The 25,437-nt window shown below is 39.2% G+C and overlaps 1 protein-coding gene across 2 annotated transcripts in view; it reads left to right on the forward strand.

The window, feature by feature from the left end:
• LOC139758810 (putative neural-cadherin 2) overlaps positions 1-25,437 on the forward strand; it is an 831,293-nt gene that overhangs the window by 57,329 nt on the left and 748,527 nt on the right. Inside the window, exon 2 of one of the 2 annotated variants that reach the window (XM_071680628.1) lies at positions 3,388-3,564. The gene's annotated coding sequence lies outside the window, so the exon portion shown is untranslated. Of the gene's footprint in view, positions 1-3,384; positions 3,565-25,437 lie in introns of both variants that reach the window. The other variant, XM_071680630.1, reaches the window with a different exon arrangement.

The following is a 25,437-nucleotide window of genomic DNA, read 5'->3' on the forward strand; positions in this document are numbered from 1 at the left end:
ACTCACTACGTTGTTGAAAGAGGCAGCTCGGTTCATATGGCTGGTGAGGTTAACAGAGCAAACCCTGACGGTAGCTCTCCATCTCTCGTTAATTTGTGGTCACTCACAGAGAGAGAGAGAGAGAGAGAGAGAGAGAGAGAGAGAGAGAGAGAGAGAGAGAGAGATTTGCTCACGCACAGAATTTGAATATTCCGTTTCGCCTGTAAAAGGGGGATATTCGAACCTTTTTTTCTACGTTGATGGTCGTCTCAGATATTCAATATACTTAGTGAAATTAGTGAATGTACTTGGATTTATACATTAGTATTTGTGTGTGTGTGTGTGTGTGTGTGTGTGTGTGTGTGTGTGTGTGTGTGTGTCCGGACTCCAGGTTCATGACGTTACACCCACAGTGCTACGTCCCCTTTGGCAAGGCTGTATCACTAGGAGTAACCATGTTAAGGAATTTCTTTCACATTTCAAAGGAATCATTTATTTCTTTGCCCCTGAAGTCAGCGCAGCGCAGGTTAAGATATCTTGGAGGAGCTTCGTGTATCTCTCAAAACTAAGGAACTCTTCAGCAATTTTTTACGTATCTGTCGATATTGACGACCTATTCTTATCCTAATATGGTCTAAGATCAACTATATCTTAAATACCTTACTTGCGCCATACACTTTTTTTCTTATCTTTTATTTTTCACCTCCTTCCCCGCCTCCTTTTTCATCGTTAGGTTCAGACCCAGTCCTGGAAGAGCGAGTACTTAAGTTTATAGCTTTTGCCCATTAGAAAAAAAAAAAAAAATGCGTATTTCTTCCCAGAATGTTTATAGTAATTGCGTTGGGCTGAGGGGAAATATAGAAGGCTTTAGTTAACGAGAGAGAGAGAGAGAGAGAGAGAGAGAGAGAGAGAGAGAGAGAGAGAGAGAGAGAGAGAGAGAGAATGAAATATGTTCATTACGATCAAAATTGCAAGAATGAGCTGTAAATCATTTGGACTTCAAGCTCATATATGTCCATATGTAACAGCATATGTACACAGAGATCATCATTACGGAAATCTAAACTGGTAGTTTTAAGCTAAACCCATCGTCTTTAACGAATGAGTTGGTGTAGCTTTTGATCTTTCTTCGTTAGCAGAAGTTACACTGAAATGTGCTTTGAGTGAAAGCGAAAGTTTAGACATATTATGCCTGGAATTAATGCTTTCCCAAAAGGGAAAAAAAATTGAAAGATTATCTTTCAGTATGTGTGAAGAAACGTAAATGGTCTTGGCATGACTTTCCATTGTTGCAAAGAGTCTATGAGAATTATAGACGTTTAGTTGACAATTAGACTTGGTCTCTCTCATTTACGTCTGGCTAGGGTAAATGAGAGTGGGTTCTGTCGTTTGATTTTTTTTTTTTTCCCAGTTGCTAAAGGACGTTCGTGGGATAACCCTCGGTCTGTACTGCTGCACAGAGGCTATAACTTTGGTAGAACCAGCAATGGACATTGTTAGACCTTCCTCCTGGAAGAACAAGGGACGGGGGTGTATACAAAGGGCTCCTCAGGGCATTTTCTAAGTTAGGGACAAAGTTTCCAGATATTGCCAACAAAGAAAATGGTGGATGAAGGAAGGAATTTATGATATATATGAGGAGCAAAGAGTGATGATAGTGAGTTATAGCACACTCCAATGACAGAGTTTAACATAAATCAGACAAGCGATTTCCTCTGGACAGCATTCATGCTGAAAATGATCGTATTTGTAAAGGGAAAAATATGTAGCCAAGAACATTCCATGCAGAAACTATTGGGTAATTCTAAAGAGAAAATGTGACAACGCTTATGCATTTTCGAAGAATTTTGGGGCAAATTATGGAACCATCGGCTTTACTGTTGATAAAAGATTTCACACCGTCACACACACATTACTGGCGAGTTAAGAGATTATTCCAGCATCATAATGCAATCTTCTAAAAGACCATGACGTTTTTCTCCTGTGTGAAGGTAGTAATGGATGAGTATGTTGTGGACTTGGAGAGCGCGTCATGGAGGCGAGGATGTCATGGTAATCTAAGTGTGTTAGTGAAGATATTGTGGAGTTAAGTGTGTGTGTGTGTGTGTGTGTGTGTGTGTGTGTGTGTGTGTGTGTGTGTTCTGGGTATCAGTCTTGTGGAGATTATCAAAACTGTGTTTGTTTGTGGAGCAATGTTGTGATGTGGTGTAGGGTGTTTTAGTGAAACTTTTGCTGTCAGGGTGTGTCATCGCTACCTGATCTCCAAACTTCTATCTTTCAACTTTCTTTTTTTTGTTCCTAACGCCACGAAACTTTGGAACTTTTATTTTCTTTTTTATTTTACCCCTTCATGACTTTCTTAAACAACTACGACCTTTTTACCCCATTTAAAAGTCTGATATTTATTCCTTATTTCCTGCAAAACTCAAAATATTTTTCCCCCACCTGAGTTCTCTTCTTATCTCTCTCTCTTTTAAACCCTCTCCTTAATTAAGGCCTCTCCCCGATGTGGACTTCTGTCCGTTATTGGAGTCTCCAACATGAGAGAGAGAGAGAGAGAGAGAGAGAGAGAGAGAGAGAGAGAGAGAGAGAGAGAGAGAGAGAGAGAGAGAGAGAGAGTGAAAAAAAAGACGCATCTGTCAGGTCCAGCAATAGTCTCTCTCACTGAAATATTAACGGCATTTTTTTTCCCTGACATTTAGCGTATCGCTGTACTAAGCAAGGTTGATATAATGAGACTGGGAACATATACTCATTAAAATGAACCAGATGGTCGAGAGACAGACTGTGCGAGAGAGTTCTTCACCTAAAGCACAATGAAATGCTCTTTTCATACGCTACTTATATATATATATATATATATATATATATATATATATATATATATATATATATATATATATATGTATTATCTTTCTTTCATACTATTTGCCATTTCCCGCATTAGTGAGGTAGCGTTAAGGACAGAGGACTGGGCCTTTGAGGGAATATCCTCACATGGCCCCCCTCTCTGTTCCTTCTTTTGGAATATTTAAAAAAAAAGATGAGAGGGGAGGATTTCCAGCCCCTCGCTCCCTTCCCTTTTAGTCGCCTTCTACGACACGCACGGAATACGTGGGAAGTATTCTTTCTCCCCTATATATATATATATATATATATATATATATATATATATATATATATATAATCTCGCATATCCGTTTTTGTAAGGTTATTTCCTCTTGTTTTCGTCTGATGTGGTGCTGATCTTCACTATGAATTAACAGCATGTCTACTCGTATGTATGTTGGAATGCTGGGTTTCTGTATACATACGGACTGTTTGTGACGTGCATGTATATATTTCTATGTGTATGTCATAACATCTGTCTGTTAACTAATCATGGTCCTCTCTCTCCTCTTCCAGCAGGTGTTGTGTTATGGAAGAGCAATAGGAGGCTGGACAGGAAGGTTAAACGAGAGGTGAATTAATGCATCGTGATTAGAACGACCCTTGTTTATGATGACGGATATATAAACGCAAGCATAGGTACAAGAGGTGTGGACGACCCAGTGACTCAAGCACTCCTTTCCCCATACTGTACAGGTAAGTAGGTGATTCCACAGTATGATTTTCAGAGCTAATCGTCTATTACAGATGACAGTAAGTTATTTTTTGACAAGACATACCTACAATTATTTTCCTAGCGTGATGAAACGCCGATGTGAGTAACTGTATAGCGGAAAGCTTTGTAAGATCTTTGAATTAGGTTGGAAGGAGGAGGATTGTATTCCACGTAATAAGACTCGAATCCAACGAAATTAGTAGGTTAGAGGATGGAGGATCGTATCTCATTAGATCCTAATAGAATGAAGGAGGTAGTATTTTACACGACGCCAGTGGAGTGGTGGTTGAAGTGTTTATGACTGAAGTGTTTATGGTAGGACAGTAAAGGGTCTTCGATGCTTTTCTCCCAGCGAATATCATACGTATTTCAATTCGGAATGTTGTTCACAGTGAGACTGAGGCAGTACAAGGGAGGAAATTACTCGCACTCAAACAGAGTGAAAGTTGAAGTCCTGTTTATGCATGCAGTCAGAGCGTATAAAGTCTTGGAATTATCTTGGAACTCCTTAAGAGGGTGTTGAAAATCTTTCGACTGGAGGATTGAACATGATGTTGATGACCTTATTGACCCCTAGCGGGAGATGGGCTTCAAATCCAAATGACCAGCCGACTACCTCAGGTAGCGAAGATGGTTGCTACGCCCTACTGTTAGTCATGAACCGGTCTTATATCTTAATCAGATATACACAGTCGCGTATCAGTCTTTAGTTTATATGCGAACTGGAGAGTCTGTATTGAGCATTTTGAAAACAAATCTATTTAAGAAACAGCATTGATATAATCACTTTCATTAACTAATTTTCCAGAGGAGGAATAGTGATCATTTTACTGCAATTATTTCCACGGGGAAGTTGTAAACGAGACATCAAATAGGATTCCTGCTAATTGTGAAAGTTTACACACGTCGTGGATATTTGTAAAACTAAAATAATTGATGAGATCTGGACTTGTTTCGAAACTGGGGCCCTCACGCACATTGCTATCCGGACCATATATATTGCCAAGATTAATGTTATAATCCTAATAAATCTCTTATTTGGTGGGCTCGAATGATGTTCACTTTAATAATCAAAATGATCGCTTAGCTGATTACACATTAATCGTCTTTTTTAGCCTCGTTTTCGTCTCAAAAAAACAAACATAATAAGCCTTCGCTTATTATTCTACCACCTAACTGAAGCCTTCGCTTATTATTCTACCACCTAACTGTAAATTGCTCTTAGTAATTACATTCATGTTACGTTTGTTATATATTGTTCATTTTTTCCTGCTGTCTAGCTGTTTTAAACTGACCTTACTCTACTTTTATAATCGCTTATTTATTACATTTCTTTTTTTAATGGTGAGTTTCTGCTGGACAATGCCGTCACTAGTAAAAAAAAAAAAAAATTGCATATTTACTGGACGCATTCGTTTAATGGCGTGGCAATGCCATGTGCTGAAAGAAATATTATTTGTTGTCTTGGTAAAGTTGATGTTTTGACGCTTCTTCGTTAGGCTCCATCCCAGTACAGAGCCTTGAGGGGTGGATTTGTTTTTGTGGCTGAAGGTGAAACTATACCGCTACCATAGGACTGAGCCATCGTTGTCCTCCGGCACTAATGTAGTGATAGGAAGAATGCTGGCCCATCTATGAGGATGGTTCCGTCAACATGTAGATGTCTCGGCCTAATATAAAGGAAAATTCATATCTGATATTAATTCTAACATCGTACTTCCTGATGAAATGAACTTGTAAATGAAACATTTTTGATGTGTAGTATCAGTATGTAAATATATCATTGTGCCCATCTAGATCCATAACTTTGAATCTCCACCCTAGCTAACGTGATTCTCTAGCCTAGCTAGCGTAATTCTCAAGCCTAGCTACAGGGTGCGTCTCTAGATCCAAAACGCTGATTCTCCAGCCTAGCTAACGTAATTCTCCAACCTAGCTACAGGGTGCGTCTCTAGATCCAAAACGCTGATTCTCCAGCCTAGCTAACGAATTCTCCAACCTAGCTACAGGGTGCGTCTCTAGATCCAAAACGCTGGTTCTCCAGCCTAGCTAACGTAATTCTCCAACCTAGCTACAGGGTGCGTCTCTAGATCCAAAACGCTGATTCTCCAGCCTAGCTAACGTAATTCTCCAGCCTAGCTACAGGGTGCGTCTCTTGATCCAAAACGCTGGTTCTCCAGCCTAGCTAACGTAATTCTCCAACCTAGCTACAGGGTGCGTCTCTAGATCCAAAACGCTGATTCTCCAGCCTAGCTAACGTAATTCTCCAATCTAGCTACAGGGTGCGTCTCTAGATCCAAAACGCTGATTCTCCAGCCTAGCGACAGGGCTCCTATCTAGATCCATAACGTTAATTCTCCAGCCTAGCAAACTGGTGTCAGCCTTAACCATAGTTGTTTGAGTGCCGATCGGGATCCCCTAGCTCCCTTGATCGCCCATCCAGTTTTCCCTAGATATAATTTTATCCTATGGAAATACCCTCTTCATGGATATATATATTGCCTCGCTGATATAACAGATATCTTCACCAGCACACTCCGCCTCACAAATTTCTACTGTAATTCGTCTGCTGAACTATTTATCACGTTACTCGCCAGGCACTATAATGCGTTTTCTCTAATTGCAAGCACGTCCATCTAACTCTCACAGGGTGGAATAGCATTGCGCTGTGTTATACACTCTGGGCTCTGATTATCAGTTGAATATAAACCACCGTTACGATTTCAGATTGAAGCTATTCTAATTTTGAGTCCGGTAACGTCAAGACATTATTGGTAAAAGGAAACTACACTGTGAGCGTTAGCGCGATAACTGAGTAATTTGTGAAGTGGTGCCCTTTGAGTTATATCTTACACATCCAGATCTGAGTGTTCTCGCTGCCTTCTCAAACTCTCATGGAAACTGACGTTATTTCCTCCTAAGTTATATTGAATGTTTATAAGTTTTTTTCTTTGAAACATCTGTTATGTCCTTTTACATTAATGTAAGAGTGTCTGATCACTTCCACTTATCACAAACAGCTTCGCTCGAACCCAGTGATATACGCTGGTGTTTGATCTCCTTTGTGTACCTTTTCGTATCGATGTATCGTACCTTATTTTTTCCTCGACGCGTTTATCATACCCATCTTAAAAGCTAATGGCTTTCACTATTTGACTCCAAGCTCAAGCTTTCTGCTGGTATTGAGAGGAATGGCTCCAAATAGCACCAAGATTTCCCATTTCTTTATTACAAGGTTGTATTCGTGGAGCATGAAGTACTTTGAGAAGCACAGTGAAGACGGATCTAATCCTTGATCACAATGGTCTTTGATTCTAGGTAACTGATTCATTGTTGCAGTATATTCTTGTACTTATTTGACGACAGGTTTGCAGTAGGTGATCATACGCGTGGACGAGTAATAATCCTATTATCAGACCGTTTGTAAACACCGATGTTCTCCCAGTAATTAAGTGCGGAATCGGGGAAAACAGTATCTCCAAAATGATTTATAATAAGTCGACTTCGCGAAGGTGCGTAAGGACGCGCTGGAATGAGCGTGTGTGTGTGTTTAAAAAAGTTCGAGGGAAGATGTGAGAGATTTGTTTGTTGAGTGGCTCTCTGGCGCCGCTGGACATGGACCCCTCCCTCCCTTGGCCGTCACACTCTGCTGGATCCAGGCCAGATCGCCGTGGGCTGCACGCACCACTGCATTCCACCTCATGCCCCAGTTGCTTCCACGCACTAATGCACCTGCACTGATATTATTGTCTCTCGTGGGGATTGGCACTGTCTATGGGCAGGTTAAGAACGGCCTGTATATGACAGTTTTCACAGCGCTTGTGTATTTGGAAATGAAATATTCTCTTTCAGTGTTTCTTTGTTTTTTTTTTTTTTTGCAGTTCGAGAATGATTGTATTTGGTGCTTAGGGATTTAGAATGAAGCTGGTGAGTGGCTGACGCAATACAACCTTTTATTGATGTTCTATATCTGTTATATTTGAGTTTTACTTTCTATAGAAATAATCACTGGGTAAATTGTATCAGAAAAAAGTATGACGAGCTGGGAAGTCATTCAGGTAAAAATCTTTATACTTTCCGTACCTGAACAGTGATAAAAGATAATACTATTCACACTTCTGTCGTATTGGTCATTAACTTTCTCCAAGTTGCTGATAATACATTAATGTCTTCCGGTATAACTGTTCTCTTCTGTTTGTGTTGTTACATAAACCTGTGAGAGCTCACCTACGGGTTTATCATAAGAAATTCCTCCCATCTGATGAAACCACGATTTGGCTGGCTCACATCCGATACACTTGTTGGAGGCTATTTGTATAAATTCTAAATGAAATGGATCAGCCGGAATGTAAGAACATTTTGCCGTGATTTAGGGCCGCCATAATTCACAAAACTCTTTAAGTGATTCTCTGGATTTTATGCCTCGCCACGGCGCGTCGAGTTGTGTGTGTGAGACAGTTCGTCGTCTACTCCTGCCTCTATATCTGTTTGTCTGTGGATCCCCTGCCTCTATATCTGTTTGTCTGTGGATCCCCTGCCTTTATATCTGTCTGTGGATCCTCTGCCTCTATATCTGATTGTCTATGGATCCCCTGCGTCTATATCTGTTTGTCTGTGGATCCCATGCCTCTATATCTGTTCGTCTGTTGATCCCCAGCCTCTATATCTGTTTGTCTGTGGATCCCCTGCCTCTATATGTTTGTCTGTTGATAGTTTCTTGCCAGAACGATAGCTTAAGAAGAGTTCATGATAGACACTTGACACTCCCACCACCACAGGTACGCTCTGTGTTTGAAATGTTCACTTATCAAACTTGTATTTGTATGTCAGAAAAATTCCATTTATCCAAATATCTATATTCATACAAAGATTCAACTTATGTTATCTTTCAGCATTTTCTTTTCCTTTGTGATTTAAACTCATTTAGCACTACGCAATATTAGATACTTTACGTGTAATGTTGTCTTTTCATCGTCGATTTTCTAAACCCAAGTGATTATTGTAACCTTTTAACCTCCTTCGTAACTCTCATGTGTGTTTTTCTCTCTCTCATATTTTCCCTTCTAACTTTTCCAATTTGTTTGTGTCTCTGTCTTATCCACATCTTTCCTCCCCTGAGGCTTCGCTCTGCACTGCACGCCACGCCACCGTCTTTCGCTGGGACAATAAAGTGGAAAGTTAAGGTCATATTTATCAGAGACTCACAAAGTTTTAAAGTGTAGGTTTCGCTGACGTCTCTCTCTCTCTCTCTCTCTCTCTCTCTCTCTCTCTCTCTCTCTCTCTCTCTCTCTCTCTCTCTCTCTCTCTCTCTCTCCCTCAGACCAAGTGGTCTGTCTTTGGTGGCTGCTCCTGCTACAAAGACCTCGGAATCTCCCAAGTGAAAGGCCATGTTTCATTTCATCGTAGCGTAGTCTAGGAGTTGCAAGGGTGAGTGTGAGGATGGTGTGTTCGATTCCATTTCATCCTATAGGACCCCAAGCTCCGGATCCTCGAGATATGAAGCGGTTCATTTCTTCTCCTCTTCTCTCCTGACCTAGCAGCAATCCTGTAGTGTAGGTGGCTCCTCTCTATTGCCTTTCTTTCCTCGATCTTATACTAAAGTCTCGTATCTCTCCTCGATAAACACACACACACACACACACACACACACACACACACACACACACGCGCACACACACACACACCCAAGCTTAAGTCAGGTACCCATTTATGAATCAGCCTTAAGGGGAGGATGAACAGCTTGGGATTGGCTGTGGGCCGACCGCCTCGCCCGTGATTCGAACCCGAGCAGTACCCAACCTCGGGCGAGCCCATGCTGACTCACGGTCCCTTGATGTGTGTGTGTGTGTGTGTGTGTGTTGGAGGTGAAGGTTAGGGGGGGATATATATAGCACGACATCCCTCCTCGTGTGTTCTAGTCCCAGGGGTGAGGCGGGAGGGGGGCGTGGCTTGTGAACTGGGACCGGCTCTGTCCTCAGACCATCCCCCCCCCCCCCCCCCCCCCCCCACACACACACACACACACACACACATTCATCCTCGAAACCCCTCAATGTAATCCATGTTATTAATCCGGCACTCTAAATCTCCAGCGAGTAAGTAAAAAAAGAAAAAAAAACTAGAAAAAAAAAGGAAATCAAGAGAGGCTTAGGTGTTGTCTTGTTTGATGTAGAGCACGATTCCAATGGACACGGATGAGGGTTGATGCACGTTGCAGCTATTTAAGTAGCACTTAACAGCAAATGACTTAATGGTATTAAAAGGGATGTTGGTAAAAAGGCTCAAGAAAAAACACAAGGGGGGAGGAGGGGGGCGTTTTTTTTTTTTTTCGCTAACGCATAGATTTATACAGACTGAAATTCAGATGCGTGTGAGGGGGGAGAAAAATTTGGTGAGCTGAGTGGCGTAAAAATAGTATTTGAGAGATGTAAGGGTTTTAGGAATTCATGGTAACTGAAATATTGACTGTTTTATTGCATTTATAATACCTTGCTCTTGAACTCGCGCTTTGTTGAAACTTTTCACACGAAACTACATTTCTTTTTTTTTGTGTGTGAAATAGGAGGAGTTCTGAAGGGAAGGAGGAACCTGATGATGGCATTTGGAGACGGACTGTCTGTCAGTTTGACTTATATTTTCGGATTATCTGATGTTGCAGAGTTTGCGTAGCATCTTCCTTGCAAAGAACTGGTGTAAAGTTTAGCTGGCGAAGATATATGTATATATACACTATGGTATGCTTTAAATTCACTGGGGGTATACATCTTCTTTGGGATATGTGAAGTGGATAAGGTGGAGTTTTGAGAATTGTTTTGGCTGTTGGGTGTTTCTCTGTGGGTTGTCATTTGTGCCTGGTTTAATGTGCTTTATTTACTTGCAAGGATTACCTCTTCTTATTATATATGTATAAATGGGTAACTGTGTATGTCTCCCCTTTACCGTATTATTAATCTCTAATGGGCTTATCCCTTCTTGGCTATTTCTGACTTATCACTGTTTACCTTACAGTACCACGTACTGATAACACAACATGATTGTGAGATTACCTTAACGTTCATCATTTTGTGAATTAGATGATATTCTCGTATGATTCCTAAACATATTTTTAGGACTGTGAAGTAACAGTGATTTTCCTGCGCAGAAGGTAATGTAGGTCGATATGATCACCACTTGTCTTAAATCTAGCAGGCTCCGTCTGCAAGATGTTACAACGTGAGTGAAAGATCACCTTTGCTGAGGCTGTTTCACTGGGCATATAGTCTTGTCAAAGAAACCTATCACTCCAAAGGAGTCCACACCTCCCTGATATTAGAATTAGCACAGCTTTGGGCTGTAGAAGCCTTTAGAGAAAGAGTTATATACCATTTGTATTTGTGTACATTACTTTCTCTCTAGTATTATCGTCACTTAGCATTACTAACCTCTGGTACTAGTAGGTTGTTCCTTCCTGCCTCTGGCCTCGTTTGATATATTCCCTTTTGGCTGTACTTTAAGATCGTCCATCCCTGTTGCAACAATTGGTGATCCTGATTGTCTTATTCACTTCGTCGAAGTACCTTTACTATCTGTCTTACTCATTTTCATATCATGATCAGCTGTATCTTTATCAATATTTCGTCGAAGTACCTTTACTATCTGTCTTACTCATTTTCATATCATGATCAGCTGTATCTTTATCATTGTTTACTTTTTAGTATTTCTGATGATTCATTCTGAGGTTTCTAAAACCACTATTAGCGCCACATCACCTCAACGTGCATATTGGTGAATCCCTCGCTGGTTCTCTCGTCCACCACCCTCCCGACAGATGAGGCCCTTTTCCCGTCCTCTCTACAGTCGTGTAGACGAACTAACTTCAGCGCAGCGACAAAGTAATAGGTCTACATTTAATCCCTGTGGGAAAGTTCATTTATGTGAGAAGGCTTCCACTTCCTTATTCCTACGAACCTCCCTCTCAGTTTTCTTCAAGTTATTCCTGTCCATACCTTGTGAAGGGAATTAACTCCTTTTAATTAGGTTCCCTCCGTCTGGCATTCTTATGGCAGTTTTTTGTATTTATGCCCCATTTAGAAAGTTGGGACTTACTTATGAGTCTGAGAGTGGTATGGTTCTTGGACGATACCATGTATCTATTCTCTTCTGACGTGCAATATATAAACATACGAAGATATTTCGATGAACATCAGCTTATTAGATCGAGGTGCCAGTCCTAAGTCCCACTAAGATCCCAGGAGAATGAGTTCAACCCTACAGAGCTTAGGATCCACGCACTCACGTATACCCTAAACAACTAAGGATCTACTCTCATACACTCATAGAGGATCACATATAGTTTACCCCCAGTGTGACTTTCAGATGTCGTATAGAACCTTGAACTTGCCTAGATTCATGGGAGGTCTATGTACTTCTTAAGCTCGATGGAAAGATATCGGGTATTCTTTGAGACCATAGACTTACGGTGGTTTCCTTACAGAACTGAAGTTCCATTTAGATCTAAAGTTGCTCTCCGGAGCCCCCAGGACTCCTCTCCTCCTAGTCGTGATCAGCTTATACCGTCACATACCTGCACTTACAGTATAAGTACGGAGGAACAGAGCTAGTCAATCTTGTTGCATTTATGAATGCAGAAGCGACGCAGTATAATGCCATAAATGGGGTGAAAATATAAGACGCCTGCAAAAGAAAAGAAAGAAAAAAGTGCGACATGGAAGGGTCATTACAAACACCCCTTTGGGGGTCCTTTAAATTACCAGTCTTGCTCTCCAGCGTTACGAGTGTGCTGTGAGCGACCGTTGGTCACACGAGATATAAGTTGGTGGTTAAGGTCGTGTGGGTTGTCAAGGAGAAAATGCTGAAGTGTAGAATATTATCCTCCCCTTTTTTTCCTTCCTCGGGAACATTTTTCCCCCTTCCTTAGGGTAACATTTTTTTTTTCTAATGGACAGTTGTTACTCTCTGTTCAACTTTCCTCCCTTTTTTAGTGTCTGTCTGTCTCTGTATCCACTAACAGTGTGTGTGTGTGTGTGTGTGTGTGTGTGTGTGTGTGTGTGTGTGTGTGTGTGTGTGTGTTCACAATACCGTCAGCATTGAGTGAAATGATGGGTACCACTTTAGTGGAACTGTTTAAATCATTAGTAAAAGCATGCACATGCTTATCACTCATGTGTAAAAGAGATGAGGATTTGCACTGTGCCGTTGTTTTTAGTTTTTATTTTCGTATTTTTAGTTCAGCACAGGAAATAGGTTTCTAACGGTAAGTAAAATAGTTAGCTGTTCTTTTGGTGGTAAATATTTGAACTGCTCTCACCCCCTGACCTATACAGTCTGTGGCATGGTATAGAGACAGAACGTAAATGCATTCTGGTGTTCTTTGATAACTAGTGTCCTAACAGACTGGGAGATTATGTATGTGTATTTGCATATATGTGACAAAGATACTTCCATAAAGTCACCACTCAAATAGACAGACAGACAGACAGACAGGCTGAGTGATATCTATGGTACGGCTGTGGTAGTCTGTGTTGTGTGTGTGTGTGTGTGTGTGTGTGTGTGAGAGAGAGAGAGAGAGAGAGAGAGAGAGAGAGAGAGAGAGAGAGAGAGAGAGAGAGAGAGAGAGAGAGAGAGAGAGAGAGAGAATCATATGCACGTCTGTTTGTTCCTAAAAAAGAGACTATGTGGCTCTTCTGAACTTCAAATTCCTTACGCAAAAAAACCCTTTACTGTCTCACCCATTGACTTCCCACGGTATACGTAGCCACCTAAATCGCAGTGTGTGTAACCATACCACTTGTAAGCGGTTTCAACCACAACCAGTATGGCTCACGACTGTGGTCATTTAGTTAGTAAGCTGGATATATATATTACAAGCTTAAGGTTTGACGCTGTAGGCATAAGGATGTACATTATAAGCTTGAGGATGTGAAGAGTAAGCTTAACCCTCTTCTAAGCGAGTAAGAACCTGAATATCTTTCACCATTCAAAGTGACGTAAACGAAGTATATCTCGCTGGATAACCCACCCTGCCAGCTGAAACATGGATGCCGTAAACTTTGTTCAAAGTCGTTCATGAAATAGACCCAAAGGATTCGTGGGCGTCATCAGCTCTTTCCTGTGTACATCTTCTTCGTTCGCCTCGCCAAGGGTTTTTTTAAATGGTTGAGATTAAACTCTTAATTTAGAAACTATGAAACACTTAATCTCTGATGAACCGTTTGGTTAGCTTTTGGTTAGCTTTGGTTAGCTGTTCAGAATCATTGTCATCCTTGTTGTAGTTGTTCCAGTCGATACACTGACTAGTTCTTTGCTCTACCTTGGAGATGGAAGTCAAACTTTCTGTCACTCTCTGCAGAATGCTGTTGAAGGCGTAATATCTCAACTAGAACTAAGCTACGAGGCAGAATTTATGGTGCCGTTATTTAGAATAAGTATAATTAAAATCGTACTCAGAAATTTCATAATTAGGTTCGTGTAGGGAGTGAATTACCAAGTTTGACATGCAGGCCGCTGGATCCACTTAAGATGTTGTGAGAGAGGCACTTTTACATCGCTCATCTCGTTGGGCTAAATTGGTTTTCCACTACTTAGTTGATATTTATAACCTGTGATCAGTTCATATTTGGTTAACAAGGATTTACCACGATAACAAAAAGGGGAACTCTGTAATGTAAATGTGGTGGTGGGTAAAGCCTCTCCTTACCGTTGATTGGAAGGAGTGTGTCTGAGAGTTAAAGAATTTAGGAGCTCTTAAAGAGAGAGAGAGAGAGAGAGAGAGAGAGAGAGAGAGAGAGAGAGAGAGAGAGAGAGAGAGAGAGAGAGAGAGAGAGAGAGACCTTTTGGGAGTTCGGTGAGGAAGAGAAAGCTAGGAAAAGAAGAGAAGGAAGAAGAAGAACGAGTAAGTACTGGAAGGGCTCAACCCAAGTGCTCTACTGTATAATGCAAATTGGAAGTTTGTACTCAGTACCTGATACCTTGCGTAGTCTTGCGCGTCATCTGCCGTTGTGGTACAGTATAACATCTCAAGACTACACTATATGGCTATGCTCTGTGGCTAGGCATTTTCTTGGTCGTAAGTTGAGTAGATGTTGGTCTCAAGGATAGGCAGTTGGTTCTAAGCTGGGCAGCCACTTAGTTTGGAGGTCATACAAGATGGATAAATGACTTGTAATAATTGTGATCTAGTCCTTTTCCTTCCATACACAGAATTTAATTAACTCTTCGCCTTCGGGAATGATCAGGAATGACTTATGAATAAGGTATTGTACTTTCCATACAGGAATGATGCTTCGTAAGTTTCACTAATGAGAGTTGATAACGAGAATTGCCGCCAGGGAAATAACCAAAGTGATTTCATTATCCCGTAATACGATTATTCGATAAAGATCCCAGATCACGTCTTTGTTTTGGCACAGCAATTGTTAATTGGGTTGGAAGTGAATGTATTCAAGTGCAAGGTAATAGTAGTTATTACGTGTAGTTTATTCATGTCAGCTTAGACGTTTCGAGAGATTATATATTCAAAATATCAAGTCGATGCTCTCATGTTTTTGTGGCAACTTTTAAGTTTTAGAGAAACTGTATCTTCAAATGAATAAGTCGAGGATATTATTTTTGTATTTGTTCATCGTATATATGGTCGTATATATATATATATATGTTCATCGTACATGGTCGGCAGTGCATGCATGTGTGTTATGAGTATATATAAAGTTGAGATCGGCCTTCCATATATATATTTTTTTTCTTTCATTTTTAGCTACAGATTTTCGTATCACACAGGCTCATAAAACCTCATAACCTGGCGCTTGTACCCTTCCTGAGGGATACAACCTCACGCTGCATTAGCAGTAACCTCTAACCATGCCTCAGAAATGTTGTGTCTAACCTGAACTGAGGTTGTGGTAACCATTTCACAATTTATGTGTTTCTTTTTATTCTTTTTTTTTGTGTCGGTGAGATAGTGGGAAGCAAAAAACAATCACGTAATTCCTTGTATATACATATAAAGTGTCAGAGAGGGATTGAGATAGTTTCTCTTCAGTAATAGTGTATTTTATAGGCTTTTAAAGATACTAGAATCAAAATTAAACCTTATATAAACATACAAGTTCCTCGTATACAGTAATTGTATAGGTATATAGACAGATGGACTGATTCCGGTAGTTTGAGACATAAAGTGCTCAAACTGTACAGGTTTGAAGTTTTTTTTTTTTTTTCAAACTATTCGCCATTTCCCGCGTTAGCGAGGTAGCGTTAAGAACTGAGGACTGGGCCATTGAGGGAATATCCTCACCTGGCCCCCTTCTCTGCTCCTTCTTTTGGAAAATTAAAAAAAATTGAGAGGGGAGGATTTCCAGCCCCCCGCTCCCTCCCCTTTTAGTCGCCTTCTACGACACGCAGGGAATACGTGGGAAGTATTCTTTCTCCCCTATCCCCAGGGAATATGGTTTGAAGTATAAGAAATATAAATTGGAGCTTTAGAATGTTGGTCATCGCGCATGCACTCTTAGGTTCAGATTATATGACCATTTCTCGATCAATACTGTTTTTAACGTAGAAGTATTTGATCATCTTAAAGTACGGCAGAATTTTAAATCAATGGCGTGCAAGAATTTAATCATGATTTTTGATGTTGTTCATTAACCCGATCAGACAAATATGTCTGTTTTCTGAAACTAAATAGCTTGATCAATCTCTTCTTTTCGTCATATGACGTTTGGTGATTAAAGAATTAGTTTTTAAATATTGTATGAATTATGGTTCCTTTGCAAGATTCCCTTTTTTTCTATGTTATTAAGTGATATTGCTGAATTTTGAAGCCAGCTTTATGTAAGAGTTTGTGCTAGGTTCATTTGCCATTCCCTTAAGAAAGCTGAATATTTCAAAATTGAAATAAACATTTTCCAAGTGTATATTAGCCAGCACAACTTGAGTATATGATTTAGTTAAGTCAGTAATTTTGTTGCCTCATTTGCTGGATTAAATGGGAGAAATATATTGATATGTGTATTTCCTGATTTTTTATTTTGTAATATACGTCGCTCTTCGGAGACCAGTAATGATAAGTTTAATGTTTTATGTTGATATAAAATCTTAGAATGAAAATACCTCAATAAGATTGCTTCAAATATAACGTAACATATGTTACTTCGAAGCATTTTTCTGCTCTAAGACATTTTAGTCTTCGGTCAACTATTTTCAATTTTTTCTGAATAAAAACTTTAGGATAACTGAAAAATATCAATTAGAAGTATGTCATCAGTGACGAAATATATCAACTAGGACTTTTTCTGTCACAGTAAATGTGATACAATGTGGATCTGTCAAACTGAGTTGATGTAGAATGTTTGTAGAATGTGAATGACTTCGTTTGAGATCAATATTCGATTAATCATTGGGATAAGCTCGGAGATACACATGTACTTCGTAGAGCTGTACATCCCTCATCATATGCAATTTATCATTCCTTAAATGAATACTTTCTTTTGAGAGAGAGAGAAAAAAAAAGAACGAAATAATTAAACTATAAATACTACTATCATTCCTCCTATGTAGTTCAGTGAAAAATTGCCACTGAGAAACAATATCTCTCAACCAATTGCTCACAATGATGGTAACAGAGGTACTGTTATACTCACTAAAGAACTGATGGTAACACCAACTAGGCCGTTGTGGTGCCTCTTAACACAAGAACCTCATACCATCACCAAAGACTGTTGGTAGCAGATGGTCAAACAAGGAAGCAGCACTGACACCTTTGAATCCTACCGTGATCACAAACCACTATCATCACATCTCCTCGAAACACTTACGATGTTGTGGATCTACCTTCACTTGGTCGTCGGCAGTCCCATGTTGCATCAGTTACCTGCCTGTTTTGCCTGTGGTCCTCTTGAAAAATGGTTTTATATATATAAAAAAAATCGCCACTTGCTTAAAAATACTCTAAAGCGTTTTTTTTTTGCTGTTGGTGAGCGAGCTATGACAGAAAGTCAGCATGTTTTACTAACGTTGTGTGTATATATAAAAAAAAAAATATAAATTAATTTTAACTATTAGTTCAACTTTGTCCAGAACGCTAGCATGGTAGCAACAATTAATTATTGTTTCCACGTTTTAGCCATTAGCCACCAGATAATCATATTAACTGTAATTTCATTGGGTGAATATTGGGGAAAAAAAAATGTTGTGCAGTATTGCGTCTCGAAACGGCGGTGATGGTCGTTTTCTCTCGTTATGATGTACGGAAACTGAGAAAATAGAATAATTGAATCGAATTCAATATAACTAAAGTAAAAAAAAAAAAAAATAAAGTATTATTCGTATTCCAGACCTTTCATGATACCATATTGTGTACGAACACATACACACGGGTCACCCCATGGGTGTTAATATGACATGCAATTCCCTTTCGTTGTCTCATTACATGAATAGAAAAAAAAAAATGTCTTATAAGTTCACCATTATCATTACGAGAATACAAGGACTTTGCGAGAAATGAACCAAGACATGAGGCAAAGGACACGCGTAAAATATTACCTGCACATGTCACCAATTACTGTAATTGGCTCAGTGTCATTGGACTGGAAGAGTTACATTTGAAAATCCCATGGTAATTACAACAGGCTTACTCGTAGCCTTATTAGTGATGGTATTTGGGTACGAGAATCAATGCAATAATCCATTTCCAGGTATAATTAAAGATATGAAGTAATCCTTTTAGATTATGTGACAGTACTTGATTCCAAATGGTTACGGATGATGATGGAATATGAAAGACCAAGTCTTCACGGAGAAATGTCAATATTTTCTATCGTTTTAGTTTGTGGAATATATTTACATATTTCTGATTACATTGGGGGTATCCTAGTGGAAACAGGAGTGATGCAGTTGATAGCTGTGTTAGATTACAAAATGAAGAGTTCTTGGCGTGAGAAAGGAATATGAAAAAAAAGAACAAAGAATGAATTTGCCGGAAACTTAAAGAGATTACCTAAGGTGGCAGAAAGAATTTGCATACGCAGCTTTTCAGAACAGGCTAAAGATAAACACAGTAAACAACAATAAGAGTTGGTCTGGAAAATAAAAAGAAAAAAAGAAATGGGAAAGATACTAAAGTTGAATGTTCATGTGCAATGGTGCCACCAAGAACTTCATCAGATGATATATATATATATATATATATATATATATATATATATATATATATATATATATATATATATATATGTGTCAGTTCCCATATTAATGATCATGTATAATGTGTGTAGTATATAATGAAATGGAGAATAGTAAATGAAATAACAGTTAGTCTGAAACTAGCTCCATTGGGTCATGCATAAACAATGAAACCACATTATATACCACATTTATACTTTTTTTTTTATTTTCAAGAATTTATAGTTTCATTTTGATTAACCTCACAACCCATTATATGGGGTTCCTGCAGTTACACTCCAGTCAGGAGCAGGGAAGTGATGGACGCTTTAGAAATGAGAAGTTCCTCGATGAGACTGTATTCCCTTTTTGTTAAGTGATGATTCACTCTCGCCAGTTACATTTTCACTAGTGGTTTCCACTACGCAGGTACACAAGATGTTCTGGGATAGGTGTGCAAGTATTTGTCATTACTTATATATTACTTATATACTTAAATACTTGCAGTATTTGTCATTACTTATTTATATTGTCCAGGGAGGGAGTATCACTCTTGTGTCATACGACTTTTTCAACTTCCGTATGCTGTCCATATCCAGCACTCAACTCTTGGGTCCACTGTGTTTGGAGAGTGTTGGGATGATGGCACTCTTAAGAGATGTACTTTATCTCATCTGAGTATTTCGTTGGAAACAATGTACATCTGAAATATGCAGTCATCTTCATTTCGTGGTTTTCTGGTTCTGAGACACGCGTTGTCGTGATGGAGCGCTTTGGAAAGTTGTGTTCGGAAGTGCGAGGTGGTGGTTGAAAGAGTTGTCTAGTTCGGAAACTGTGAAACTTTGGCTGAGTAAGTTCACATCCTGACATCCCAAACTATTCCATCCTTTCTTCTTCAACTTAGTCTCACTCAGAGCCAGAACATCCCAAGTTCTTCTCATCAAACTTACAGCACTTGCCTTTCCCTTCGGTTACGGTCAAGCATATTGATACGCCCCAGTCAGAGTTTTAGAGGAAAGATCCTCGCTTGGTTTCTCTCTCTCTCTCTCTCTCTCTCTCTCTCTCTCTCTCTCTCTCTCTCTCTCTCTCTCTCTCTCTCTCTCTCTCTCTCTTTTTGGGTCGCTCAGTCCAGTCGTCCCTTCCTACTGGTGGAAGTAAGGGCGTGACCATACAAAGTCAACCATCATGCCTTGAAGTACTGTGGCATCTGCGTTCTACACCCTCGGGCAGGATATACTGGTCAGGAAACTTTTCCAATTCACCAACTTTTGAGGCAACTTAGAGAGATTCCAGATCATTACGGTGGTTCCTGCCTTAATTCATCCCCCACTTTCTTATCTCTCCTTTTTTTTTCCTTCTCTGCTTTATATTCATTGTCTTCTCACACTTTACGCATCCAGTTAACTGTCTTTCACCACTTTCTTTTACTTATTTACCTCGCATTTTTCTGTCTTTGTTGTGTATATCTTCCTGCTTATGCCTCTTCCACATTGCTTCGTTCATATCTTATTTCCCTTTCTTTCCTTTTATACTCTTCGTTAGGTTATGTATAATCCTTCTGTGAAACCACTTTTTTTCTTTCAATAATCTTTCAAAAAACATGCCCCATTTTCTGTCTTTGTTCAACTACATTCTGTTCCCTTAGTCTCTCACACTGACCTCTTTTCCAGTTCTTTATGCCACCACCTCTTCTATTATACGACATTGTGATTATCTCCTCTCTCATTTCATATTTTTCAATTCTAATGTTTCACACAACACCGTTACTATTATTTTGATATACCATTCTGTTTCTGGATGTTAGACCTGACTTCTTTTTTTTCCTTCCCTCTTACATTATATTCTAATCTTTCCTGTCTCACATGCCACATTTTGTTCAATATCTTGTTTGTTTACGCCTGGCAATGTGTCTTCTGCCTTCCACGCAATTCTTTGGAAAATCATTGGGATTTATCCTTATCTCTTCCAGTCGTTTCCCTCTGTCTCTTCTATCTCACTCCCTTCTTCGTATCTTCCTTAGCATATTACACGTATTTCTCTTCTGTCTTCCACATCGTCATTCAGTTCCTCCTGCTTCATGTAGCACGCTGATTTATTTTATCTCTCTCTCCCGAGTACATTCTGTTCTTCCTGTGTTTCTTTGCTTTAGTGTCATGATTTTGTATCTTTATTTGCCCTTGTGTCTCTCTACCACCATCTGGTCTTTCGTCCTCCTCCATATTCTGGTCTTTCTCCTTCCTCCATGAATCCACCATAGTCTTGGACATTCTGTACCCCCCCCCTCTGGGTCCTTCCGTCTTGATTGTATTCTAGTTACGTTTCTTCACTTCTCTTCTCCCTCTGTGTCCATCGCATTCTCGCCTCTGTCTCCCTCTCACATCCTGGATTTTCCATTTCTGTGGAGAATTATGCTTTGGATAATTCTATACACAGAGTTTCAGCCCGTCTCATGCAGATGAACTTTTCATTTACGTCTCTTCAGCATTCTAAAACAACACCATGTTAAATTACCGTTCCTGAAACAAACAAACAAACAAAAAGCACCGTGTAAACCTTTGTACGCAGCAGACCTGTACAGCAACTGGGACGGTACAACACGAACGACTAAGTTAACGATACAGCTTCACTGTAAACCCACGAACGAACAGTGCCACGCATCGCGAAGGAAACTAAAACAAAACGACACTTAGCAAACGCCAACACCACTCTATCCTCCCCCACTGAGACCTTAACACCCCAACAGATTTATTTAACAATTTATTCTAATTATATTTCGCGACACCTAATCTCAGAATCAGTGCCACGTTTCCAGACACTTCCGCCTCTCCTTCTGATGATGGCTTCTAGCTCTCATGTACACTAGGAGGGCGTATTGCTTTGAGCTGTCACCCTGTCGCAGACAAATTCATTTTCCTCATTCAACTGTTGTTGTAGGATGCAAGGAAGACGCTTGTCGAATATGGTGAGTATATATATATATATATATATATATATATATATATATATATATATATATATATATATATGTTTTGGACTATCACATGTTTACCAAATGGCGTCCTAGCTTCGTCTCTTCGATGTACATCAAACTGACTGTTATATTTCTCTCTTGTGTCTCCCCTGATGATATGATTATTACACGAAAGTGCACTTGGGAACTTTTCGTGTTTCCTTTTCCCCGTGGACTCATAGGAATATATATATATATATATATATATATATATATATATATATATATATATATATATATATATATATAAAGGTTTGTTGTTATGTGGTGTATCTTCTGGCGATCATCATCTCTTCCTTGTGTTGACCCATCCACCGCAATATGCTATCCTGATTTTGTATCGCGTCTGACCGATATCAAATCAAATTTAAATCTGAAGAAGGACTTGGTACTGCGTGTCAGGGAGGGGAATGATCTAAGAGAACACACGGATATACCCCTATTTGTTCAACATCTGTGAAGGAAAGCAGCCAGGTTGTAAGTGCATGTTAGAAGATCCGTGCTTTTATATTTCTGCTTCGGGTCTGCGTCATGACACAGTTTGAGGGACTCTGTGCGTGCTTCGTATCCCGGAGAGGCAGTGAAGATGTCCCGCGGTTTTCTATCTATATTGAACATAGTTCGAGATCATGTCGAGGGATCCTGTATGATGTATATATTATTTTTTTCTTTCATTTCGTGTTGGTTTATGAATTCCGGCGCTTCGTGCACTGTCTTAGTTGTGAGTAATGTATGATTGTAGTTGTAGCTCCGTGTGCTTCGTTTAGATCTCATGGTCTCCCTGCTTATACTTCTAGATACGCTCTTATCATTTTCGGCACCAGGTGTTTACAGGAATATAATCGATTAATCATTATAACCGATTAATCATTAGGATGAGTCAAGCCCTTCTTCTTGATTAATCTGCATAATCCCTAATGATTTCTTTTTTCACGTATGAATGTTGATATGTGATAAAACCAAATGTTCTAGATTTTTGTTAGAGTGGGATAAAAGGGAATCTTTTAATATGAATACAAAAAGATTATTTCATCCAGTAAATTGATAAGTTTGGGAAGGTCAACAGTATAGTTTAGCTTTAAATGGGCAAGATGAATATATATATATATATATATATATATATATATATATATATATATATATATATATATATATATATATATATATATATATATATATAGGAAGCAAACGCTTATAAAGTTTATGGGTACTGAATTGGTAAATATTCACGGTGAAAAATGGTGCATAAATACAGGATATATCACCACGCACGACACGCACACACACACACACACACACACACACACACACACACACACACACACACACACTCGCACACTGTTAGAGATAACCATTGTGAAAGAAAGACGGCTCAATAGATCTCTGAGACTGCCTCCAAAAGGAATAGTCATGTAAATCCTTCCCCTGAAGTATATATATATATATATATATATATATATATATATATATATATATATATATATATATATATATATATATATATATATATATATATATATTATCAGAAGTGAGGCATCTTTACAGCTCCTCAATATACCCCCCCCTTAAATATATCCTTAAATCTCTCGCTATATACAAAAGATGGACCCCACGCTATTCTCACTCATTCCTTCTGGAACTAGATATGTCTCTGGATCTCCATTTAAGCCAGACGCTCGTTCACGTCAGCGTCTGATTCGGTAACTAATTCCCTCCTCCCCCTAGTGTGAGCGGGATAACTTATCTCTCCAGGAATACCATCGGGGGTTTGAGAGAACTAGATTACTTTATGTCAGGATGGGAGAGATGTGTGTGCACGAGTGGCAGGCAACGTTATTGGCAGGCCTTCCTCATGGTCCGGAGGACAGACACTGATCACGCTATATATATATATATATATATATATATATATCCCTGGGGATAGGGGATTAAGAATACTTCCCACGTATTCCCTGCGTGTCGTAGAAGGCGACTAAAAGGGAAGGGAGCGGGGGGCTGGAAATCCTCCCCCCTCGTTCTTTTTTTTTTTTAATTTTCCAAAAGAAGGAACAGAGGGGGCCAGGTGAGGATATTCCAAAAAGCCCCAGTCCTCTGTTCTTAACGCTACCTCGCTAACGCGGGAAATGGCAAATAGTATGAAATATATATATATATATATATATATATATATATATATATATATATATATATCAATACTTCTGTATGGAATTGTATTCTTGTATGCAATTACATCAATTGCGGTCTAAATTTCTTGACTCGATGTTAGTAGTTGAAAACTTTAAATTCTTAACGTCGCAAGTTTCTGATATCTAATTTGTTGACATTGTGATGCGACAGCCATAACACCGTAATATTTCTAGTTAAACTTTGGTCATAGTGACTTTAGTAGTCCAGAAAATTTAATTTGATGCAATGAAAAACTTTTAATTAAATAGTTTGTGATGTGGAAACTTCTGATTTGATGACAGGTGGAATCTATATTTTGGTAGATTTTTGTTTGTCTTGGTGACATACTCATAACTCCATATTTCACCTGTACTCTTTCCATATACAGTCAAAAAAATAACTCATTATGGGTTAAAATCGTCTCTGATAAGTAGATAGCCCATGTGGTTCGCCTTTTTCAATTTTTCTTTAATCTTCATGACTCTTCCATTCCTCTCTATTCATTTCCATTCCTCTTTATTCATTTCTTTACCTCTCAATTTGGCCCTTGAGACAAATCCTCTTACTGACTGAGTGTTAACGATTGGGAGGGCGTGTGGAAGTGTTGATAGTGGTGGAGCTGATGGTTTACGTTGGTTTTATGACCGTTTTTGGACATCTGGCTCTGAGTTTAAAAACTATTAGAAAGAGTGTTAGTAGTATTGGTGGTGCTGTTGGTTTATGACATTTATATTCGTCTTTTCTTTTGAAAGGGTGGCTTTGGACACAAGGCGTGGGTGTGTGGAGGAGTAATGATGATGTATGTGGTTTACGCTTCATCTTCTCTTTTTTAATCATTAGGTGACTGGGCGTAAATGCACTTGCAGTGTATTGGGTTATACTTTATGATCGTTTTCTACCTATCAGCCACCTCGGAGCTTTGGACAATGGATTATAACGCATGACTCTGGTAACGCAAGACTCAGGTACTTATTAAAGTAGAAGTTCCGTTGTGGCTATAGTAGAGCAACGCTACGTAGAATCCAAGGCTAGTAGATTATAATAAAGGCACTCTGACATATAGAAGGATATTTTGAACATAAGCCAAGTCACTGAAGAACGTGTACGACTATGTTTCACTGCTAAGGAAGCATGATATTAACGAAACTCGCATACAGATAGTTTCTTCAAATGTTTCAGAATTAATCATGATGCTTGAAACATCAAACGGCAGTTAACAACCAGTGTAGAAAATGGGTGGCATTTGTTGGGTTTTTGGACTAATACATGAATTGAATATAATGTTATATAGATGTGAGTTCATACGTAAGCGTACAGAAACGAGATCAATAGAGTTATAGCAATATAGACAACGAAAGGAACCGCTTAATACGACTGCAGACAGTACCGTCAGAAGCAGGTGCGAACACCTCAAGGTTTATGAAGAACAACATCAACATCATCGTTAGGAACATCAGCAAGTGAGATCGAGAACATCACCAGCTTCGATGTTGGCATTACCACGAAGAATAATAACCACAGCATC

This window comes from Panulirus ornatus, chromosome 31, assembly GCF_036320965.1.
Source record: "Panulirus ornatus isolate Po-2019 chromosome 31, ASM3632096v1, whole genome shotgun sequence".
Lineage (NCBI taxonomy): Eukaryota > Metazoa > Arthropoda > Malacostraca > Decapoda > Palinuridae > Panulirus > Panulirus ornatus.